Source organism: Halyomorpha halys, unplaced genomic scaffold (assembly GCF_000696795.3).
Source record: "Halyomorpha halys isolate HHAL.00 unplaced genomic scaffold, Hhal_1.1 Scaffold493.1, whole genome shotgun sequence".
NCBI lineage: Eukaryota > Metazoa > Arthropoda > Insecta > Hemiptera > Pentatomidae > Halyomorpha > Halyomorpha halys.
In genome coordinates, this window is record NW_027111379.1 from 671,208 (window position 1) to 685,298 (window position 14,091).

Below are 14,091 nucleotides of genomic sequence, written 5' to 3' on the forward strand. Positions count from 1 at the left end.
AACATAAGCAGAAGTGGTTGGGGTGTTTATAAACAATGGTTGTTGGAAAATTCAATAGGAGGTTGAAGGGATTTTCCAAAATTTTATTTTTTAATTGTTACTATTTTTCCTTAACAAATATTGAGTTAGATGTTTTCAGTTTTAAATTACAGATAAAAAATCTTTCAAGAATGTTAAAAGAATTATGGATTATATTGTTTCTTACTTTTGTTTAATTATCTACATATTTTTTTTGGCAAAATAAAATACTTTATTTCTAAATTAATTTACCATTTATCTGAAAACAGCTTAATTGTTTATTTAGATCAAAATTAATTCTGAAAGTGGAAGCAATCAATATGTTAATTAAATGCTTTTGTTAAAATAGACTACTGAAGGAAGTAATTTTTGTTTATACTGTACTGTCCATGTTTTGTTGTTGAATATAAATTGACTGGCTAAGAAGTATTTTTAATGGGGACATTTTGTTTTTAAATCTGACTATGAACTTTTACATACATATAATTTGTACTTGATGCATTACTGGTGACATGTTTAGATGTAAGACTTGATATTTTACTTGCCAAAGAATATCTTATTTCAGATATTAGTTTATTTTTATGAATTTGAAATTCTTGAGGATAAGATTTCCTTTAGATTTTGTGATTTTCTTCTTCTAATTCTACAAATATTCAAATGTCTTTACAAAATTAATATTTTCAAATATTATGCTTCAGCAGACTTAATTGTTCAAAACTGATGTTATATTCCATCCTACTATTTAATATTTTTTTTTGCATACGAAGTATTTGATTCTAAACGATACTATTACTAATACATATATTTGTTATCAAGTTTATCTATTTATTGAGAGGTTGTTGTTTTTTTTCATTGAATCAATTTTATACATATTTTTAAAAACCATCTGAATATTATGAGAAAAACTATATTAAAAAAATATATTATTTTTTCTGTTTTGTGTTGCTTCTCATCAGTACTCGGAACGACTGCTTATTTCTGGCCAGTTTTATTATTACACGTATTTACAATCAATAACTTCATCTTGTGAGTTGTAGTTAAAATCATACAATCAAACTGCTCCTGTCTGTAATGTGGTTGTGAATTAAAAGCAATAAATATATAAAAATATATGGTGGAATCCGAGGGAGATATCAAAATAGCTATTCTGTTTAGATTAATGGAAGCTTAATAGGTTGTACATCACTATTCCAGATAAGGAGCTACTAACCATGTATACGCAAGTTCTTTTATTACTTGAATCATTCTATAACATTTATTTCGTATTTTCAACTAGCATTAGATTGTTTTGAAATTTATTTTACAATATGATAAGAAACCATATTGCTTCTGTTACGTAATCGCTACAGAAAAGGACAGCTTTGTTAAAAAATCTGAAAATTTTTTTAAGCTGATATTTTATATTAAAAATAGTTTCTGTTGTTAGAGTGAGATTGAAATTCAAAATGAGGTTGAAATTGAAGTAGATACCTAATGAAAAGCGGCTTTCCGAATAGTACTGTGCCTTTAGTTATTCAATATTACTTATGTTTTCTATAAATATGCATTTTAAATAGCTCAAAAATGAGCGGTTTATTAAAGAATTTTTTTAATGAAAATACACCGTCTAAGTCTTGTTAAAAATAGTTTTACGTTGTTAACAGGAACAAGTTATTCTTACACCATTCCTTTTCTTAGAGATGTTTTTTTAGTTATTTTCCTAATTCCTTTTAAAAGTTTATGGAGAGTCTATGTGTATTATTTTTCATTGTTTAAAAGTGCTGTGGTAGAGAGAATATTTAAATTTTTTCCAAACAACTCTTCTTTTGTAAAAGGAGAAAAATATGTTTATATTTATTATAACTTAATTTATTTAAGTGTTGAGACTGACAAATAGCTTGATGGTTGATAAATACAATTAATAATGTATTTTAGGAGATAATTTTTTCAATAAGCCGGTGGGCAGTGTGTTGTGTGCTGGGCGTGTTTTTTCGCGAACCCCCCACCCCGAAGTAGACGTGGCAACACCGCTGAGAAGAGACGTTGCCACATCTGGCCGTCCCCTATCCTCTTCCCAGTTCGCCATCAGTTGAGCTCTGCCGGATTTCTCCTAGGCCATCCATCTCTTATGTCCTCAGGCATTATATATTGTGTCTTGTCAAATCATATTACGCTCCTACTACATTGTCCAACTGTTAAATCATTCCGCTCCCGTATATTGGATTCAACCTATATAATATCTCTAGCACATGTTTATTTTTTATTAGGGAAGGCAATTTAATATTTTCAGAGACTTCTCGAAATGTAACCCTGATACAGAACAAGTACTTCATTTTCAACAACTACTTAATTCAACGATATATTTTCGTAAATAGGGTTTATCGAGGAAACCCATGTTACTTAACCTATGATTACTAACTAAAAAATAAGTGGAACCTTGTGGAAAATATTATTTCATTTCTACAGCCATATGGTAGTCAGTCTCATGTTTATTGTGCATATTTTTGTACCAAAGTATATTGAATGTTTCCTAAACTCTAATTCGATATTAGAGTGAATAACTTGAAAATTGATTTTAAAAAGTCAAAAATTCGATTTGTTGAAGATCTACTGCACTTCCATTGTTAAAAAATTGACCATCCCGTGTGAGAATTTTTTTCTTTTTTAAAATCATATTTTTGTAACGTTTCGGAAACGAATGCTTTTTTTCCTCTTTTGTGGCTTTCAGCTCGGAGGTGCCTCCACCCAGGCCAGCTAAGCATCGCGATCCCGTGTCAGCTGCTTCTTGGATTGGAGATAGCCGTTCTTCCATGTCAGTCAAAGTCTTTTCAGGGAGTTTGGTCCGGGGGGCATAAGGGAGAAAACTTATTCTGTCCTTGTTCCATACCATTCTTCGGAGTCCAGCAGAATCCGGAAATTCAGGAAATGAATTATCTAGTTTAATAATTAGATGTTTTAGGAGGATATACTTGCCTGTTTTAAAACAGAATCTGTCAACCGAAAAATTAAATTATGTACTCCCTGCTTTTATATTAATTTATAAAAATTCAAAATGAATATTTATTTATACTAAAAGTAACATTACATTAGATTGATAACAAAGGAACTGCTCTGTACGTACCTGTTCCCTGCAAAAACAAACTCTTTTGGAAGTTTCAAAGATCAATTGGAACTAGTTGATTTTGTTAATTGTCTAATTTATTCCACGGATAAAGAAAACTGATATATCAATTCCCTCTGATACGCTAAGGTCTAAGGTGTTGGAGTATTTTTTAAATTTGAATTGCAGTTGGCTTCATTGCTGGCTGTCCTACATTCACATTCAAAGTGACTCATAGATAAGTAGTAATCTTTGAGGCATTGGTGAAATAAGTGTTTGTATTCAACAGAAATTTATATTTACTGTACTGTGGAATATGGAGTTTCGTAAATTCAATAATTCTTTTGAAGGCTGATGCTCCGTAGATCGTTAATACTTGATGAATAGAGCTAATTTAAAGGGGGAAAAAATGGTTTTATCTTTCAGGGTTAGTTAACATCGAACCACGAGTTTTGTTCAATTACAATTTATTACATATGTGCGTGTTATTCGGAAAAATGGATTTATTGTTCACCCTCGGCTGAGGAGTATTGTTTTTTAGAAATTATCTATTTTAATAATCAATAAAGATTTGTTAATAAAAACCCTGACTGGTGCCTTGTTGAGGAACGGATTTGTAGCATATGGTGGAATCTATTTAAAGAGATGTGAGGCCTGTTCTTTATGTTGCTAATAACTGTGGCCTGAGAAAGAGGGGAAGTATAAAAAGGTTTAGTCTTTGTTATGAAAAGTTCTTCTTATTTGTCTTTCTTGTTCCCCTTTTCCTTAATATACAATGCCAGTTCCATATTTCTTTCCAATATCTAGGTCTTTAAATGTTAACGAGTAGCATTAGCTATATTTTTTTCTAAATCTAGTTCTAGTATAAACTAATGTACTGCTAATATCGCAGGACACTCCATCCTTTTCTATCAATTATCTACTGTAGTCCTTACCTAACTTCTTGCACCATGAGTATAGATAGACAAACTATTAGAAGTTTTTTTCCCAACTATTGGATGTAATAGGAATATTTATTGTTTCAATGTTCAGTAAAGTAAATATTAAAAAAAAAATTGATTTTTTCTAAAATTTATTAATTGAGTAAATCAAATAAACCAAAGCTCAAGACGGTTGTAGTCTTTATTTAAAAGAAATTCTAAATTTAAATATAATTAAAATTATTATTTACTAATGAATGGAATATGGTCCGGGTGCGGTAAAAAAAACAACTCAAATAGTAGATAATAATACTATTTTATTGAGCCAACGTTTCGCCCCACGTTGCAGGGCTTCGTCGGGGCTAAAAAAGATACAAAAAGGAAAAAAGAAAAAACATGAGTGTAAAATAACAGGGGTATAAAATGAAAAGTAAGATATAATAAGAAAAATTAAAGGTTGTAAATAGTAAATGAAAAGGGTAATAGTAACAGATAGATAAGATTTATTTATTTACTTACTTTAATATTTCTTCTCTTATCTATCTGTTACTATTACCCTTTTCATTTACTATTTACAACCTTTAATTTTTCTTATTATATCTTACTTTTCATTTTATACCCCTGTTATTTTACACTTATGTTTTTTCCTTTTTGTAACTATAGTATTTGTATCTTTTCTTAGCCCTGACGAAGCCCTGCAACGTGGGGCGAAACGTTGGCTCAATAAAATAGTATTATTATCTACTATTTGAGTTTTTTTTTACCGCACCCGGACCATATTCCATTCATCTATACACACGGTCAATCAATAATCTTCCAGTATTATTTACTAAGTTTAACCATCAGGGCTGAGGTAACCCCAATTTACTACAATCATATCTTTTTCCCTCCCTCCCCATAAAAAAAAAAAATCATGTTAATGAACTTATTACATAGCATTTCAACGCTTACTCAAAAAATTATGCTTAACAATGGTTATCTTTTCTTAACTGCTTGAAAGATACTCGTTTATTTTTAATAATACTTACACCATTCATCATATTAGCTAGGTTCTTTAGACATGTGTTTGATTTTTATTATTATGAGTCATGTGGACCACTCTTGCGTCTGATATTCTATATTGTTTTTAATGTTATCATAATTTTATATTATTAACATATTTTAAATTCCCTTACTTCGAAATTTAAGTAATTATCATCCCTTGCATTCGATTAGGATTTTATAAGATTTGATTGAATTTATTGTTAAGGAACTTTTTCTTCTGAAAAAATGTATATTTTTTGTAAAGAATTATATGTCAAGTTATAAGTCCGTATACGATATCAGCTACATTTCAATCGCCAAGGATTGTCAAACTGGTAGGGTCACTGACCTACAATGCAAACGCTAGCTTCTTAAAATATCTCCTTATTGTATTGATTAATTGGATTTTATTTCTGCTTATTAATGTAAATAATGAAAGAAACGTCGGTCTTTCTGATTCCTGTATTTCATATTCTCAAAATGGAAATTATATTTGTAGATTGAAAATTAATTTTATTGGCCTCCTTATCGGTCATTGGCTCTAAATTGTTTTTTAAGAAGTCTCGAGACGATTTTTTAAAAGCACAATTTTTCTGCTTTGTCTAATACTTATAAGCAGTGTAGTTACTTAATGTTTTTACTTCTTAACAATTATGAAAGTTCTGTATGTAGGTGTGTCAATATTCAGTTAAGATAAGGCCATAAATGGGTTTTTATATCAAATATGTTTTGTTGGGATAGCTAAAATTTATGTTAATTTAAAGTAAATCCATCCTATTGACTTCGAAGTACATTAAATGGTTCTTCTAACAAAACACATCTTAAGTAAATTTCTATTTATATCACATAATGGACTTAACTTAATCTTAGTGGTATTTTTTAACAAACATACGGAAAAATTGAAGTCATCCCTTACATTTGATTTTATCTTATTTATGGTATTGAAGAAAGAAAAAAAATAATGAAAGAAATACTTCTAATTTATTAAAATATTATTCAAATTCTAAGTACGGTTTTTTTTTATTAACGAAATTTTCTAGAACTAATTTAAAATGTGTAAGGATTAATTGAAGAGGCTATGTAACATTTTTTGACTTTTCGAATCTATAGTGTGGATGATGGGGGTAGGTAGCCTATCTAGTTAGTGTGAGGTACTCTAACCTCAAAATACAATTAATAACAGATACGTAAATGTAGAAGGGGCTATGTACTCTTCAAAATTTAAGCTCCTACAAAAAAAAAATTAAACCTTTATATCTTAAAATTTATTATTTGTAACTTAACCCCTTGTTCATCCGCTCACCCCTTAAGTTATGAGTTATTTGGAAGGAAAGGAGTTGAGGGGATGGCATGACGAATGTCATCAGGTACCTGCTAAGATTTTTTGTGGGTAGTAATCAGGTCTATTCTGAACCATTTTGTACGCCTTCTTGAGGTGAGGACAAGCATGGTAGTGCGCATGAGCAACTATTCCGCGTTGCTTAGGTCGAAAGCTTTAATAGATAAGTGTCTTCTGTCCATTCTTTCCCTATCTGTTAAAATCTGTAGTATGGTCGGTTTCCATTATGCCCTTGTCAAGTCTTTTGGTTTTAACATAACTCTATCCTGTAGTGTAGAATTTGTTTAGCGCTGGAGTCAGGTGAAATTATCAAGTCCCATGGGCCTTCAAAATATATTACTTTTAATGTGGATATTGTTTATATTACGTTACGTTAGTAAGACGTAAAAACATGTGTATTTTATTTATTTAAAATGTGGTATGTATTCTTTGTCTCCTACCATCAGTTACATATGTTACATTAGTGTTTTCCTATCCGAGAAGAATAGAAAAATTACCAATAATTTGGATGAAGTAAAATCTTGTTCTTTGAACCAATTCAATTTTAAGTTTTTATCACCTTACAAAATACATAATTTGCTCAAAATCTTTTCACCTTTCTAAAAAAATTACAAATTTCTTAACTCACCGATTTCTTAAGTGTTTAAAGGAACTTATATCACATAATAATAGTTTGTATCGTAAATTTTATGACTAAAATTATTTCCTTTTTAAATACGTTTTACAACCTTAAAACTGATGACAGTGAAACTAAATAAATAAAAATTAACTCTTTATAATAAAACTAAACGTGAAAGATTTTATTCAAAACCTACTTAAATCCCTTTTTTATTTTCAAATTATGTAAAAATTATCTAACCTAAGTGCATTAATTCAATTTTGTTATTTTATTAGACTTAAAGTAATTATTTTTTTCACGTTCATGATAAATTTTCAGAAATGAGTTTAACTGTGGAGCTTGGTGCCACATGTGAAGAAATGTAAAATCATAATTTTACCTTACTTTTATCTTAAAATTAGTAGATATATTTTTAGTTTAAAACAAAACAAAGTGATGGGAAGATTGCTGATCATGTATCAATAAATCGAATTTGGTCCGGATGAGGTCAAATTAAACTCAAATAGTAATATGTACTATTTTTATTTGAGCTAACGTTTCGCCCCACATTGCAGGACTTCGTCAGGGCTAAAAAGGATACAAACACTTAACATATGTAAAAAAAGTAAGTGGAAAATTACAAGGGTATAAAATGAAACGTAAAACAAAATTATAAACGACCAAATGTTTTCTCAATATATGATAAAATAGCAATTCAGTTATTGTTACAGAATGTTCCCAATAGTTATGACTTAGCCTTCCATATGTTGTTTCCTAATATAATAAATTCCAGTGAAGGTTACTTGAAGAATATTTTCAACATCCTACATGATAAAGGGATACGATTTAGTCTAATTGTTGTTCCTTCTAAGAGAGGTTGTATTGCAACCAATTAAAATGATTTTTATATAAGAATATGGTCAGGGTTGCGGTCAAAAGAGAAATAAAAATAGTTTACAATTATTTTTTATTTCTCTTTTTACGGTCAACTATTTATACATATATACAATATAATGATTTTTGTTTTTCGCTCTTGCCTGTAACACTAGACTAAGGAGTATGGTGCTATTTGACTTAACTGGCTCCGAAAACACTTAGGCGATCCTTAGGAAGAAACTTACTATGAAGAACAACTTACTTTCCCTTATTAGGTTTCTACCCCACTCCTAATCATCGTTTGGTAATACTATCTTCTAGCGGAAGGATTGTAAGGATTCTGTGATCATGTACCGATGGTGTCTTGAGTACAGTGTTGACTTCTAGGAGATTATTCAATGAATTCCAATAACTTATATCAAGGCTTCGTTTCTTTTAGTCAATGGAGTATCTAAAATAATCTCTCACAATTGTATTTATCTATTTTAATTATATTATTTAGATTGTTATGTTTTTTTTTACATTATTTCCATAATATACTAAATTCTTAATGTATTATATAACGTGGAATAGTAGTGAATTTTGTTGGTTAGTTGACACGGTTGGTGATATATGTTCTTAACCGTCACTGATTTCTCACAAGGACGCCAGCTTTGCAGGTTGATACACGCATCAATTTTCTCTTCTTTTTTTCACAGCGTTCACTACCATTAAATTAAGGCAAATTTTGCTCAGGGCTGGAGTATTGCATTTGGGATTATAGGTTTTTTTTTTAAATGTTTAGAGAATATTTGAATTATTTATATAAATGAAATATGGTAAGCCACTTTGTGTATATTACTTAAACTATGCTTATAATTAATATGTACTAGTTTAAACTATTATTTTCCATAATAATTTACTGTAATAACTTGTGATTTTTAGGAATGTGAAGAGTATATGGAACAAATTTTACCTCGAGACCTTGACCAGGGTCTCCATGTAAACCTAAATTCAATCTGCTAAACTTTAATTATGCCCATATTCCATTCTATTTTTTTAGTTACTCTAAAGTCCTTAATCCAAAACCATTCAATCGAACTTTTTTTTTGCTTTTTTTATTATTAATAATTTTTACTGTCACTTATCTATAGGAAAAAAATTGCAATCGTGAAAAAATTGTTTAAATATTTGTTGGCCGCCATGCAAGCATTAGGCAATAGATGTTTTCCCAGGGTATATTGCAATAGTCAAAGTTTATTTTAACTTACTCATATGAAATATTTAATATTGGAATTGTCATCCTGAATTATAAAGGAATATCTTTTATGAAATTTTCCTGGACTAATTTTATCTCAAGGCTGAAGGTGAAATTTGTGTGTGATGCGTATTGTTTAAAATTATTTTTATGGTGTATTTTTAATTTTTATTATTGCTCTTCAAACGGCAAACAAATTCAGTCCAATTATAGGACTTGCGCTGCGAATCAATCTCTAAGATTATAAATCGTGGTTCTTTATTAGTAAAATGATAACTCTTATTGATTATAATTTTGAATAAATAATCTATTACAAATTCCATGTGATTTGTATGCATAACATAATAATTGATAAATAATACGTAGCAAGGAACCAGTTGCAATTTTAATAGTATATTAGCCTTCTCTAGATGCTGTCTTCCATTAAAATTCACTCAACGTTGCAATGTGTTTCATCATCTGATTTTAGCTCCTCGCTAATCATAAATATGTTTTCTATTTTTTTTATTCTATTATAGTAGTTGCTCTTTATTCCCAATAATAAGTAATTGGTTAAAAAAAAGGAATGTATTTCTATGATTTAATTGTGGTATTAAATAAAATATTTTGAATTTTATTTAGGTAGTGTATTCCCAGAGAGAAAGCTAATATTTACTATGAAATGTCCATATTGCAAAGTTGTTATACATAGCACACTCACTCAGCTGTTGTACCCAGCTATAAATATATTTGACTAGCCCAGGCACTGTTCCTTTTGTACCCCGGTGCCTAGTTTACTTGTAAGTTGGCGTATGGATTTAATTTTTGGTTTTAAATTAAATGAAAAACGGTTATATTTGTATTTTGTTTCTAATGTCATTATCGATAAACTTTTGAATCGATAATATGAAGTTATTTTAAGTTAGTGATTTTAAACAGTTAACAAATGTATTAATAGGAAATTAAATTTGTGTTATTTTCGTTTGCAATTCCTGTTGGAGTTGATGCTGCTTTAGTAGTGAATGAAATCTGTCAGGATCGTCTTATATATATTTGTCTTGCTTGTTAATTTTTAGAAGTATAATTTACTATAGTATGTTGTATCCTCGTTATTATTAATGTTATTATGATGATGTATAAATTGTGTAATATTTTGACGGATGACGAAATATGGTGCAAGGTTGAATCAGCTACTGAATGCGAATCCCTTGCTCCCTTCGTACCCAGCCTCCCCATCCCTTTTCAGGGCAGGCTGATGCAACGTTGCCCTACCCGGTCCCTTAGTGGTCCTAGTTTCGGTTTTAATCCAAATTACTAAGTTATATCATTCTAATTAGTCCTTTTTTCTTTGTTTGAATACTATCTATCTGTGTATCTAATTCGTTTCTGGAATATTGAATATGTTGCTTCATGGCTTCCAAGAGGTTTAAAAATGCTGCTGACTTGTTGGAACAGCTGCCTTCTCTCAAATGGTTAGATGCTTTCGACTCAATAACTTGCTTACACTTTATCAGTTCATTGTAGGTACAATCGGTTACTTTGTTTGCTATATAAAAAAAAATTATTCATATCCTGGCTAAATAAATTACATGAAGTTAGCGGATTCGCATTTTATGAAATTAATATTTGTAACTAGTCGCAGTTTTATAAACAATAATGTTTCTTAAAGATATATTGTCCTATCCCATACCTATAATGGTATTCTTATTTATTTATGTTTTTACATTACAAAGTTCTTTTTTATGATAAACAATAAAATTTGAAAAATGTCTTCTAATGATCTTCATTATATATTCTGTGGCCAAGAGTGTAAACATTTTTTACTTATTCGTTTATATGTCAAGAAATACCTCTTACTCCTTCTCATCTCGTTTATTATATCTTCTGGATTTTTCAGATATCCCGTCCATTATCTTATCCGTCTTAATTATTTAATGTTTCATGTCTTCCCTTTAAGGAATTTTCCTTACGAGTATTTTTCTCATATCTTTAGTCCTGGAATTGATATACATTAATACTTAACAAAATGCAGTATTGAAATATATCGCATTAATTTTTAATTATATCTATTTTCCATACATTTCCATCTTCTGTGTGTCATCCTCTTTCTTATTTAACTGTCTAATAAGCAGGAGAGCTACACTCGAAATTCGTCATCAAATTTGGTCATCTAATAATCTTCCAATTTAAAAATCATTCATTGTCGTCTCTTCTACGTCGAATGAATCTGGTGTGAAATTTTTTGTTCTATTACTTTTTTCACAACCTGTCAATTGTAGGTGATAGGTAATAATTGCTATCTGGCTTTTAATTGATTCCATGTACAGTGTAATAAAATAAAACATTAATAAATTAAGGACAGAGGAAGTTCAAAATTATATTCGGTGCCAACGTATGAAGTGGCCCGCCCCACGAGATTCAATGCCCCACCCTGGCCATTGTCACTTGAATGGGGGCGAAGTAAGGGCGCTTAAGGACATTAGTATAAAATCTAGCCATTACCTAGTCCCATGGGTAATATTTTTACAAAAGGTTTCTGGGTCTCAGCAGTTTTAATATAATATACCTTACCAGATGAGGGTTGGAATTAAGTGGAGTTATTGGTGACGAGCTGGTCTATAAATATAAGTATAATTAAAATTAAATATTTCATTAAAAAAATTAAAAATAGTTTATTTCTCTATTATCACACTAGAACTAACTCTTATATCTACATTCCTTTCGACTAAATCATATGTTTCTGAAAGACTGGTTAATCTCCTTACAATCATTAATGAAGAAAGATTAAAGATTGTTGCATATTTGTAATATTGAAATTTAAATTAGCCTTGCATAATCACAATTATAACCCTGCATATGCCGTACCAATAACCAGGGACACAATACTACGAATGAAGCAACATTTTTATCGAGATTGCGTTTTATAAGCTCAAGAATTGTCATTTCGAAATAAAAAACCAAGTCTTCTAGAGCACTACTGAATATATCCAGATAAAGCCTCGCATTTGGTTGTAAAATGATAAAATTATCAAAATAGTTTTTTTTTAACATCTCTCTAAAAATAGGGTGAATTCTAATTGCCTATGTACATTCAGTTCTATTCATGTTTCACCAAGTTATTTTACATGGTGTTACTTTCAGATCTGGCCGAGAATCGAACTGATACAGATAGTACTTCTAGAATATATAATATAAATAATTAGTTGTAAACCTACAACTATGTTACAAAGAGTTTTATTTTTTAAAGCTTTATTATACTTTTTCAGGAATTTATTTGTACCCATTATCAACTTCTTTTTTCTTATAACATCTGAACAACGTTTCATTTATTATCAATTATCAAGTTCTCAAAAAGACGTATTTATAATCAACCGTTTTACAATTAACAAAGTTCATATTGCGTCTTGATAAATAAAATTGTAGATATTTGCATACATAAAATTCTATATTTAAATATATATATACACACACACACATATTCACTTCACTGATTTGTAATCATTTACTCATCTATTGTATTCCCTTAGTTATTGTTCTTATTTTTTCTACTCACCTTACTATTAATTTGTAAAGATATGTCACTTTAAGTTGAAAATCATTATTATAAGTTCCAAAATGAATATAAGTTGTATTTATTTTATTAAAAGGCTTATTTTTTTAATTTTCATTAGTGCTGTTCAAACATGCCTAAACAGTTTTTACAATAAAAAATTCTTTTTATTTCAAGTGATTATTGATGTTCGGATGTTGTTTATTATATTTATAAATTACCTTTTAAATTGCACTTTTTTCTTTCTGTCCATGTACATATCTAAATTTCAGTGCACTGAACCCTGCATGGTTATTACTTTAAGAATTTGTCTAATATTCTTTCTTTATGTTGTGCATTGATTTTAATTTGTAGTCCTACTTATTATCAATTGTTTTAAAAGTCTATTTTATTTATTATGTCCTTCAATTCATCCTATATCAGTTTTAAAATTACCTGCATCTTTTATATTTTTGGTTGTATCTATAGATTCAGAATATTTTCTAATTCTTTCATCATCTGCTTTGGTTAAATTAAAATTTTAACTTCTTTAAAATGAAACTCATGGTTATTTTTGGTTAGTATTTTTTTATATTGCTTTATTCTATTTCTTAAAATTTATAAATTTTTTTCTCTCTGTAAATTATGAATTATATACTCTCAGATGGCAATGGGTTATAACCCACTTCTCCCTTTTTTTAAAAAAACAAAAAAAAGTTTTTTTCTCATTCTGGAGTCCACTTCGTTGTTGATGTTAATGTAGCGTCATGTTCTCTATACGGTAGCTAATTGTGCATTGTCACTAGCTGGCCATTTTTCTTCTCTTGAAATTTTTAAGAGGCGCAAAAGTATTATAAAATCTTTTGCCGTCTTACTACATTTTTATAACAGTAAATCGGTTTTAACTATTAGATAGGTATATGCCGTAGGTAGAAGGGTTAAATAGATTATACATATTTAATATTTGTGCAATTGTTAATGCAACTTAATGAATTAATGTCTCTACCCTAGATTTCTATAGGCTAATGACCTCGTTTTTGACTAGGAGACTTTCCGATATTATCAGTATGTTAAATAGAAAAATAAAAATAAATAATTCTGGTGATAACTTAGGTCATCCAGTAAGTATTAAGTTTCTCTCGATAATTTTTAAGTCTATGTTGTTTTATTGCTATAGAGCTGTTGTGAAAAACATAGTGAGCCGTAGCGACCCAATGTTTGGCGCCTATCGGATGTGAATGAATCGGTTGGGAAAGAACTAGCCTTGAAGGTTAGCCGCGGCACAGTCGGGGGCACGGATTGGAAATGAGGGTCAAGGTCGTGGACCTTCCCTACTCTTCTCTGTCTTCCTACCTCTGCTCCTAAAGTAGTTTGTTATATATCATTAGCATGTATATATAGCCTAGTAAATTCATTGATATTTATATGTGGTGTAACGAATCATCGTTTCCACACCTCTAGGTTTGGTACTCATAGCCACTCAACCATGAGAG

The 14,091-nt window shown here is 29.6% G+C and overlaps 1 protein-coding gene across 3 annotated transcripts in view; it reads left to right on the top strand.

Annotated features, from left to right (window-relative positions):
* The window catches only part of nsl1 (non-specific lethal 1), a 99,165-nt gene that overhangs the window by 3,170 nt on the left and 81,904 nt on the right, over window positions 1-14,091 (top strand). The window lies entirely within an intron of this gene.